Source organism: Acanthaster planci, linkage group LG02 (genome assembly GCF_054643075.1).
Source record: "Acanthaster planci isolate LZ-2023a linkage group LG02, COTS_SCS, whole genome shotgun sequence".
Classification (NCBI taxonomy): Eukaryota; Metazoa; Echinodermata; class Asteroidea; order Valvatida; family Acanthasteridae; genus Acanthaster; species Acanthaster planci.
Genome location: NC_141778.1, coordinates 20,355,942 through 20,365,931, shown reverse-complemented (window position 1 = coordinate 20,365,931; position 9,990 = coordinate 20,355,942). Strand labels below are relative to the sequence as shown.

The window sequence follows — 9,990 nt, the reverse complement described above, 5'->3', positions numbered from 1 at the left end:
TCAGCATGATTCTGTGTGATTTACACTACATCGGCAGTGTTACATGTAGGTTAAGGTTGTAGAAGGCTCCCCAGCATATGGGGGAGAGGTCAAACGAAACCTCAGTGGCTCAATGTGGAGTTACAATGCGCCTTTCTCTTCCTTTTGTTTGGGGGGGGGTGGGTCCACTGTTTGCAACCACTGAATCAGGTGATGCTGTGTCATATCCTCAATCTATGTATTTGGGTGTGGTTCACACACGAGGCCAGCTTTTCCCTTTCAGTACACTTGTGTGTGATTCTGTGACTGCAAGGAACTAAATATCAGTTGGTAGACTTTGTTACAAACTCCATCTCAGATGTCATGTTTCAAACATATGTGGCAATCAAAATGCTTAATTTTGTATTTAACAAATTCCTGAGATGGGTCTTTTGAATTGAGTGATCATTACTCAGTACTCATCCTGTATCCTGCCATTTTCAATTGCGCAATTGCAAATATTATATATAAAAAAACAGGTACTTACATAGCACTTTTAGAAAGGAAAAAGAACTTTAAAATAAGAAGACAAAAGCATTAACAGATTAATAAATACTTTGGAAAAGTACAGATTACTAAGGGAGATTACTAAGGGAGATTACTAAGAGAGAACAAGTAAGTTTGAGAGATTTTTCAGAAGTCTGCATTCATGTTGAGTCTCGTAGGTAGCATGAGGCTCCGTTGAGAATATGACAAGCACAATTGCTGTGTTCTTGCAAATGGCTCACATGTCGTGATTTAATATTTTGGCATGTGGTTGGTCAGTTTTAGTGGTATGCTTAAACTTGAAGTAGAGTGAAACGTCTCTTGTGGAGATGGTTGTCATAGACAGTCATTGACACAGCTCAGAACTGCTTCCTCTAACACCTTGAAGAGAAAAGGAATGTGAAATGCTTAAATGAGTAACGGGGTGTTCTATGTGGAGGGGGTGAAAATTCTTCTAAGTATACATTTTGTTTTTTTCCATGATTTCATTTCTTAAATATGTATAAACTTGTAAAAACCATATTGAAAATGTTTGATTTTAGACAATACAGATGAGAAATCAGTGTGTTTGTGTTGACTGTTTCTTTCTTAGTTCAGTTTTAATCTCTTGTTTTTGGAAACTTGGCCCCTGCAAATGCTTAGTGTTTGAAATAATTACTTAATACCCTTTTGAGAATTTGGTATCGTCTGAAAGTTTTGAGTCTGGGCTTTCCAAATTTGGGCATTACAAAGGTAAGGGGTCAAATGTAAATTAGAAAAGAAACCTTGGAAAACAATTTCCATTGAAAGCTGAATGCAACATGTCTGGCACCTTACGTTGACAGATAAGGTCCAATATGAGGATGTACGATTTATCTGCTCTACACATCGGCCAATCTTCCAGATGCCCTGAAACAGGAACGGTGTCAGCTCCAGCAAGCCCACCTGACAGAAGTTGCTGAAGAGAGAGGCTACTACCGCACCCTTGTGCAGCAGGCCAAGGAAAGGGCAAAGCTACAAGGCATCAGCCACCGTGGGAGGAATGATGCTTGCTCCAGGTTAGGGGTAATGCATTATTCCTTTGAGTATGCCCAGCAGGTGCACTTTCCAGCAGACCCACACCAGCCAGGACTCATGTACATGTACATGTACTTTCCAACACCCAGGAAACTTGGCATCTTTGGTGTACAAGAAGGTGTGACACCACAAGTGAACTATCTGATCGATGAAGGGATGGCGATACGTAAAGGGAGCAATTTGGTCAGCAGTTACCTCCACAGAATACTAAGAAGTATACAGAATACTAAGAACAACATACACACAAAGTCCAGCATTTGTGTGTCATTCACAAGTGTGACCCCTGACCTGAACTATCACTGGACCAGATTAGCTCCTGGGCAAACAACCTCCTATCATTGGCTTTTACAATCGGTTTGGTAATCCAAAGCCAAAAACCCTTTCTCATTTCTTGGTCCTCAACCAAATCATCTCCAACCAGAAATGCATACTGTACCTACAAGACGACAGGCTGTGCTCACATTTTGACTGATCCATCTTGAGAAATCAAACCATTGTATCTTTTTACAATCATTTCAGAGGAGTTTTATCCTTACAAATACCAAGGTATGGTCACTTCAGAAATATGACTTAAGACAACCACTTTCCGCCATGTACAACACAATAAATAACCTTTGGAATTACAATACATGTATCCAAAAAAAAAAAAAAAACCACCAAGAGTGACGAACATTCTAATCATGGTTCAGCATCATCAAATGATCACCATGTCTGCTTGCTGCCAATCAATGAGGACAAATCCTGAATTCTATTGTACCTTTACACAACTATCAATTTATGCATCGATGCATGCAATCTTGTAAGGTTAAGCCATCAGTTCTACAATAACAGACAAAGTGTTTCAAAACTGTAGGCAATATTCTTTACAGACCATATCTTGTTACACTAGCAGGTTCATCTTTTTACACCTTCAGAATCTGCTAAGGGTGATTCTATAAATTTGGGGTCCAATTTTTTTATGTGTTCCTGTCACCTGTGAGATACGATTTTTAAAAAATACTAATGCATCCTTGAATTTCCAAGAGTGATTAAGTAATGCAAATTACTTGCCAAAAATCAATTTTAATGATATTTCCACATCAAATTACACAGGTCAGGTGTAATTAGGAACACAAAATGTCACACTTACAGGTACATGTATGGGCCCAAACTTATAAAATGACCCTAACATGCCTAGTGTCCAGATGCATGCAAATCAACAGAGTCATCAGCTCACATATTAAATGTTTGAGTTCAATTTAAATATCATCCCATCAATGCCCATGACTGTTTATGTATACGTTTGTAAGTTATTTTCATTTATACCCATAATTCCCATCCCTTCAAAAGCCTGTACCCTCAACCTATTCATACAAATCATTTCAGATGTGCCCCATGTCTCTGTTAAGATGCAAGTTCCAGCAGAGTGACAAATTCCTCTATATTGTAAATGCCAAACTGGAATATAAATTCACACAATTTCTCAACTGTCCAGAGGTTGCTTCTTTGCTCCAAAAATCTCAAAACTCTCATACCGGCAGTTAAGTTTAATTACTTTATAAATGAATGTGGCAGCATTCAACCAGGGGATTTAACATTTCGACTCTTGTATCAAATAAAACCCTGTAACTTAAGGCATTGCACAATCTTGTTCAATCAAGACCGGTTGGTGTTAAACAGAGTTTGGGTGGGAAAAGCCAATCTCCGTCAGCAAGAGCTGACACCCTGATGTTAGGCCATTCCAAGGAGATGGTCTTCCAACCTGCTGGTCAGTAAATATTCAAACTGGTGATAAACATGGCCAACCACTAAGCAACTTGGTCAACTTTTTAAAAACAAGAATCCTTGTTTTTGGAGAAACACTTTCGTCCAACATTTTTGAGCCTTAAAAACCATATTTGACAAAGCCTTTTCTTGATGTCCAAAGTCCATGGTATTGGTAAGTGGAAAATTGAAAAATGTGACTGTGATGAAGTGCCACTGAAGCGCTGCTGTATGGCAAATAAACCGTCACTGGACTCCATAAGCTGCTAGGTAGGGAGACACCACTGTAGGTCTTTAGTTTCTACGGGATGGACACTTGGTGCCTGTCGCAGGTCTCCACTGGCTACCGCTGGAAACGCCACTGATCTCCACTTGCTGCTGTATCCAGGAAAATGATGCCACTGCAACAAACTCTCACAGGCTCCATTCGTTACTGAGTGTGCCTGGCAGAAAGAGTTCCTGATGAACCGTCATATTGTAGGTCCCCTGAGGAACTGTTGCACAATTCCACTTGTAACTGGAGAGACAATGCCATGACCTGCAGCAGGTCTCCATTTTCTACAGGGTTGGAGCATGGAGCTCCATGGTATGACGGAGACCCTGTGCTTAGTTTCTACTGGTGATATCTCAAATGAGGCATCTGGCTCTGTTGAGGCTAGATCTGGATGTACATGTACATTACGGTGGTTGTCGCCCAACCTCAATTCCGCAGCCATCGCTGCAATAACCGAAGTTGACCATTTGAAAACCACTTTACTACTGCACTTCTAGTTCTAAACTCACAAGTCACCAGCATACACAAATCAGATTCAAAATGTCTCCATTGTAGGTTTGGCTGCAAGTACACAGTCTCCAAGAAAATTTCTGCAGAGTAGTTGATCAAAGTAACTGCACACTGACAAGAGGGCCAAGGCCCCTGAAAATATGGTTTCTTTGGCTCTTTGTGAATATATCATAGGCTCAGGTAAAGACTCAATGTTCTGAGCTTTTTGCTGAGCATTTCTCAAGGTAAATATATATGTGGTCATCCTTAAACAAGTGTTACTTGGAAAGATTTAACAGGACAACCTTTTTACTTACAACAGCTGCAAATGTTAAACAAAAGTTTCGTTTCAAATTGTACATAACTAAATTCTGAATGCTTAATTTGGAGCAAATTTATTGGTCTTTCTTCTCTTTTTTTTCTCTTCTCATTTTGGTTTCAATTTTACTCCTGTGTTTTATTCTTCTATTGCAATTTGGGGATCTATCCATGCAACCTCATTTGCAAGAAATCCACAAACAGAGAACAAAACTTTAAGTACAAATACATGTACATATATGAGACTTGAAATTCAGGAAGCATCAATTCACAATGATCAGGATTTTCAAGTTTACATTATCCTGCCTACACTGGGCAGAAAAAACACACTTCACTCAATTTCACCCCCTCCCATTCCCCGATAGTAACAACTGCCATTTTGAATAAATGCTTTCTGAAGGTCTACCGTAAGCTCATCATAGAACAATTCTAACTTCCTTGCCAAGAGTCACTTAGATTTAATTATAGGATACAATTTGCTGTTGTACATACAATAATGAATTTACTTATAACACAGCCCACTGATGGAGACAGATGTCCATTTAAGAAACAAATTTAGTGATAGAATGAGGAACATTCATTTCAAAAAGGTTAAAGACATTTTTTAATTAAACTTCCCCAAAAATTTCAAGCTGCATAAAAAACTATGAAGTCTTCTTATAATTGGCATGCTACGTGAAAAAAATAGAAAATCTAAGGTCATTTTAATTTAGCTTTTGTAATCCACCCAAGGGGTGTTGCAAGAGAGCTTTGCCAAGTTGGAAAAAATTCTCTTCCATGTCAACATACACGCTCATTGCTATTTGCATCTGCCATTTAAACAAAATGCCTAGAATCCTACAAGACTTTACATCCCTCCTTCCCTGACCATCTAGTATCAATGTTCTTCAATATTATAGGGACAATGTCTGTGATATAAAGAGCGACTCAGGCCCAACTAATGCCCAACAAATTATGGTCTGTGCATAGCAAACATTGCAAATATGGCATCCATTTCAAATCTAAAATGAAAACATCATTCTAGCATGCATGGCAACAAGCAGACTCACTGATCTTTTTGACAGAATTGTTCCCTTAGAAAAAAGGCTACCTGCCCAGACTGCTGCAGAGTTGAGTACAACACAATTTCAACATTTTGCCTCGAACGTATCTTGTCCAACAAACTACAGTCCAATCTTTCAAGTTACAAGGAAAAAGTTAATTGGTCATTCTTAAGGTCTTTCATTGATGTACATGGTAGAAAGCCGGATTTAAATGCTCCCAGTAAAACTGTTCAAAACCATCAGCACATGCCAAACTTAGACATCTGCTGATTCACATCAAATGACAACGGCATGTTACATGTTTAAGACATGCTTTTGTATGGATGTAGTGTCATTTAAAACACAGGAAACTTGACCATGAGCAACATAATGATCATCAGCTGTAGCCGACTGGTACACACATGTAAGTAATTAACAGCAAAGCTGGACATTTTGATAGAGTAACCCGAACAGGGTCTCTCATTTTAATTTTTTTTTTAACAACTTTTATGATGTTTCGCTTTGACACTTTTTGCAACCAAGAAAAATGTGAGCACTGATGTCTACAGGGCCTAAGATGAGGGATACCTCTAAATGCCTGCCTCCAAAGGTAGATATTGCCATAATTTCAAATGGGGAAAGCGTTGTTTGTATCATTCTACCATTAGAAAATGAAACTGAACTGCCCAGGAACGATGGTCCTACAAGAGAAGGACAGGGTCACTGTGGTCAAGTCTGTGAAATAAACATTCACACCATAGAAGTTTGTCTCTGAACACACATCTTCCAGGAGGAAATTTGAAGACTGCATGTAATGCTTCTGTGTGAACATCCGCTATTACAGGCGACAGGATTTTAACTTCAAGTTGACTATCGATGTAAATCACTGTGAACATTCCCCTTCTTTAATTAGTACATGGATGCAATGCTGAGGCCTCTTTTCTGAGGTTCAGTCAGTTCAGTGGTGTAATACAATTTCTTGGTGGTGGGGTTTGTACAAATATTGTTGAGTGTAAAGATTGACAAAGATTAGAAGACCTCAACAGCCCACAAGTTACATGTACCAGTACTTTGCAGCACAACATACATGTACGTGTATAAAGCAAGGATTAGAATGAACTCAACATAAACAGGAAATGAGGCCTGGGAAAGACAGAAACAAGGCTGACACTATGAAAAAATCCATTCACTTATACAAGATATAAGACAGATTTGTAACGAGGACTTCAAACCATAGAGAAAGGACACAGGAGTCAGAATCTGCACGCTCAGAGCACAGCTATCACTGAGAACATTTCTGTTGAAGATTATGCATACTGCCGCAGGGCTTGGGATGACAACAACATGTCCACATTTCAGGATTTCCTGGTGTGGTACAATAATTTGGATGTGGCACCCTTCCTCGAAGCACTGGAAAAGTTTAAGTGTGCGGTTTTGGTTTAAGGACTTTCGCTACACTATCTCTTTCTCATCTTACCCCGACACATTTACTTCAGCCTTAGCGACGAGGCCAACAAGGACCTCTACTACACCATCAAGGAAAACATCGTGGGTGGTCCTTCCATAGTGTTCCACCGTTACCATGAAAGGGGTAAAACTCGCATCCGCAGTGGAGAGAAGATGTGTGAAAATGTGGTTGGGTTCGACGCGAATGCCCTCTACCTGTGGTCACTCATGCAGCCGATGGCGGTGGGAACGTTCATCAGGAGAAAGGAAGCTGACCATTTCAAACCTGTGCGGAGCCACAAGTTTGGAGTAAAGGCAACTGAGTGGCTGGATTGGATTGCGCACAAAGACAGTGTTTTATCCAGCGTCAGTTTACCCGTGGGGAGAAATCCATCGGTCAAAGAAGAATTAAAGTGGATGGATACTGCCAAGACACCCAAACCGTGTACCAATTCCAGGGGTGCTTCTGGCATGGACATGCATGCCAACTCAATCCGCACGAGTTTAACAAAGTGAAGAACTTCCCACGAGCTGAAGTGAGACGACAATCCGAGGAAATTTCTCGGTACATCCGTCAGCAGGGCTATCGGCTAGTGGAAATCTACGAGTGCGAATGGGATTCTGTCAAGTCCACCGATTCAGCCGTCTCAGACTTTGTCAAGTCGCGAAAATTGCCCCACGAGAAATGTCTGAGGATGACCCAGCAGGAAATACTGGAGTGTGTCATCGATGGATCCATCTTTGGTTTGGTGGAGTGTCATCTCGAGGTCCCTGAAGGACTCAAGGACTTCTTCGCTGAGATGCACCCCCCATCTTCAAAAACACCGACATCAGTAGAGAGCACATCGGCGAACATATGCAAAGGTACGCTGAGCGAGAGGGGGTCATGAAAACACCCTGCCGTAGTTTGATTGACAGTATGCATGGTACTCGTCTTTTGTTCGCAACTCCGCTCATGAGGTGGTACTTGATGCACGGACTTAAAGTGACTCGCACCTATCAGGTAGTGCAGTTCGCCAACTCACCATGCTTCAAGCCTTTCGGCGATGATGTGAGTAACGCTCGCAGAGCTGGTGACGTAGATGCAATGCAATGATTGCGGATACCATGAAGTTGCTCGGCAACTCAGCCTATGGCAAAACAGTCACCAACCAGGAAAAACATTTGGACGTAAAAATATGCACCAACGCCGAGGAAGCAGCCCGCATGATTAACAATCCCCACTTCCGCGCCTTGCACACGCTAGAAGAGGGGCGGCTCTATGAGGTGGAGTTGAACAACAAATCAGTACGCTTGAACCTTCCCCTCCACATAGGATACTTTGTTTACCAGTGCGCTTAACTCAGAATGTTGCAGTTTTATTTTGATTTCCTTATCAAGTTCATAGACCCCTCGGACTTCCAACTCTGTGAGATGGACACCGATTCACTGTACATGGCGATAGCTGGTGACATGCTGGACAGCATCGTGAAACCCCACCTGAAGGAAGTTTATCAGCGCGAAAAGTGGGACTGGTTCCCACGAGATGATACGCCAGCACACCAAGCGTACGATAAGAGAACCCCGGGTTTGTTCAAGGTGGAGTGGGAAGGAGATGGGATTGTTGCACTCTACAGCAAAATGTACTTCTGCTTCGGTGCATCAGACAAGTGCAGTTGCAAGGGGCTGAACAAAAAGACTAACGACATCACTAAGAGGAACTACCTTGAGGCGCTCGAAAATCAGCATTTGGGCACGGGTGTCAACAGGGGGTTTCACATGCGCCAAGATGGGATGTATACCTACCAGCAGGTGAAAGCTGCTTTCACCTACCTATATCCCAAGAGACGAGTTTCACAGGATGGGGTTTCCACAACCTACCTGGACTGGTAATAAAAGGCATAATTGGCTATCAAACACATCACTGCTTAAATTGTGTAATGTGTGAGAAAAAAAAAAAAAGGTAAAATTCTCCATCCAAAACTGTTACCATCGCATGTTATTTTTCGGCAAACAAAGGAATAGTTCAACTTTTGTGAGTACTGCAAAGCAGAATGGTTAATCTTTTGCGTAAGCTGATGGAGAAAGAGTGACTTGTAAAATCGATTTTTTTTTTGTGGATGTTATTTATGCATTTCATCGGTTTGAGTAAAATTGGTTTAATTTGTTTCTGTTTGTTATTTCTTTAACTTTCATTCAATTGATTGAATTATGTTTTGCAAGTTTCCCAGTATGTTGTTTCAGTTCCATTGGATCGAAAATATATGTTAATTCATCTGTTCAAGGTATTTCATTGGTTTGAAGAAAACAAGAGGAATGCAATTCTATTTTAATATAGAACTTTACAAACTGGCTGAGAAGAAGTTGACAGTTTCAGCAGGATTTGCTGGTAGTGACCTCCGGTATCAGCATTATTCCCCAGATGGTTTGCATTTTACCAGAGAAGGGTACCAGCAATTTGCTGCTGAGGTCTGAGATAGCATCTCAAAAATAGCCTTTCCTGCTTGCAGACCAAGGCACCTGGCACATTATGTATCCTCCGCTCGTTCAAAGGCCAAGACATCGAAAGACTAAAAGGATACCCGAAACAAATCCCATAAAAATGTTTGAGAAGTGAAATTTGTATTAAGCTTAAAAGTGATCTGCATTGGATAATATGGCATATGGAGTGTTTTTAACAAAGGCCAAGACATCGAAAGACTAAAAGGATACCCGAAACAAATCCCATAAAAATGTTTGAGAAGTGAAATTTGTATTAAGCTTAAAAGTGATCTGCATTGGATAATATGGCATATGGAGTGTTTTTAACAAAGCTTTTTCTTACTTTCTTTGTTTAGAAATTAAGAAAACACAGCTGGAATATTCTATCAGGCTTTCCTTTATGTTGCAAATTATTTAAAAAAGCGATCTAATATAACATCAATGTTCTTCTTGCTTCTGACTGACCAGCAAGCAACAACAACCGATGCAGCTCAGACCGGCTGTCCACTTGCAGCGACCTTAGCATGTGTGCATGTGTTTGAGTTTTCTGGATGCAAAATTAATGACTTAGTTCTTAACAGATTTATGTCACATAATATTCATTAATTCAGTTTATTTTTATAGTTACTACATGTACCTTTATTTGACATTACTTGCCAGTGAATAAAGCAGCTGTTA

General features: G+C 40.5%; 1 long non-coding RNA gene and 1 pseudogene across 1 annotated transcript in view; one reads left to right on the top strand and one right to left on the bottom strand.

Annotated features, from left to right (window-relative positions):
- Nucleotides 1–9,990, bottom strand: part of LOC110979800 (uncharacterized) — a 36,148-nt gene that overhangs the window by 3,572 nt on the left and 22,586 nt on the right. The window lies entirely within an intron of this gene.
- Nucleotides 6,001–8,724, top strand: LOC147799994 (uncharacterized; annotated as a pseudogene).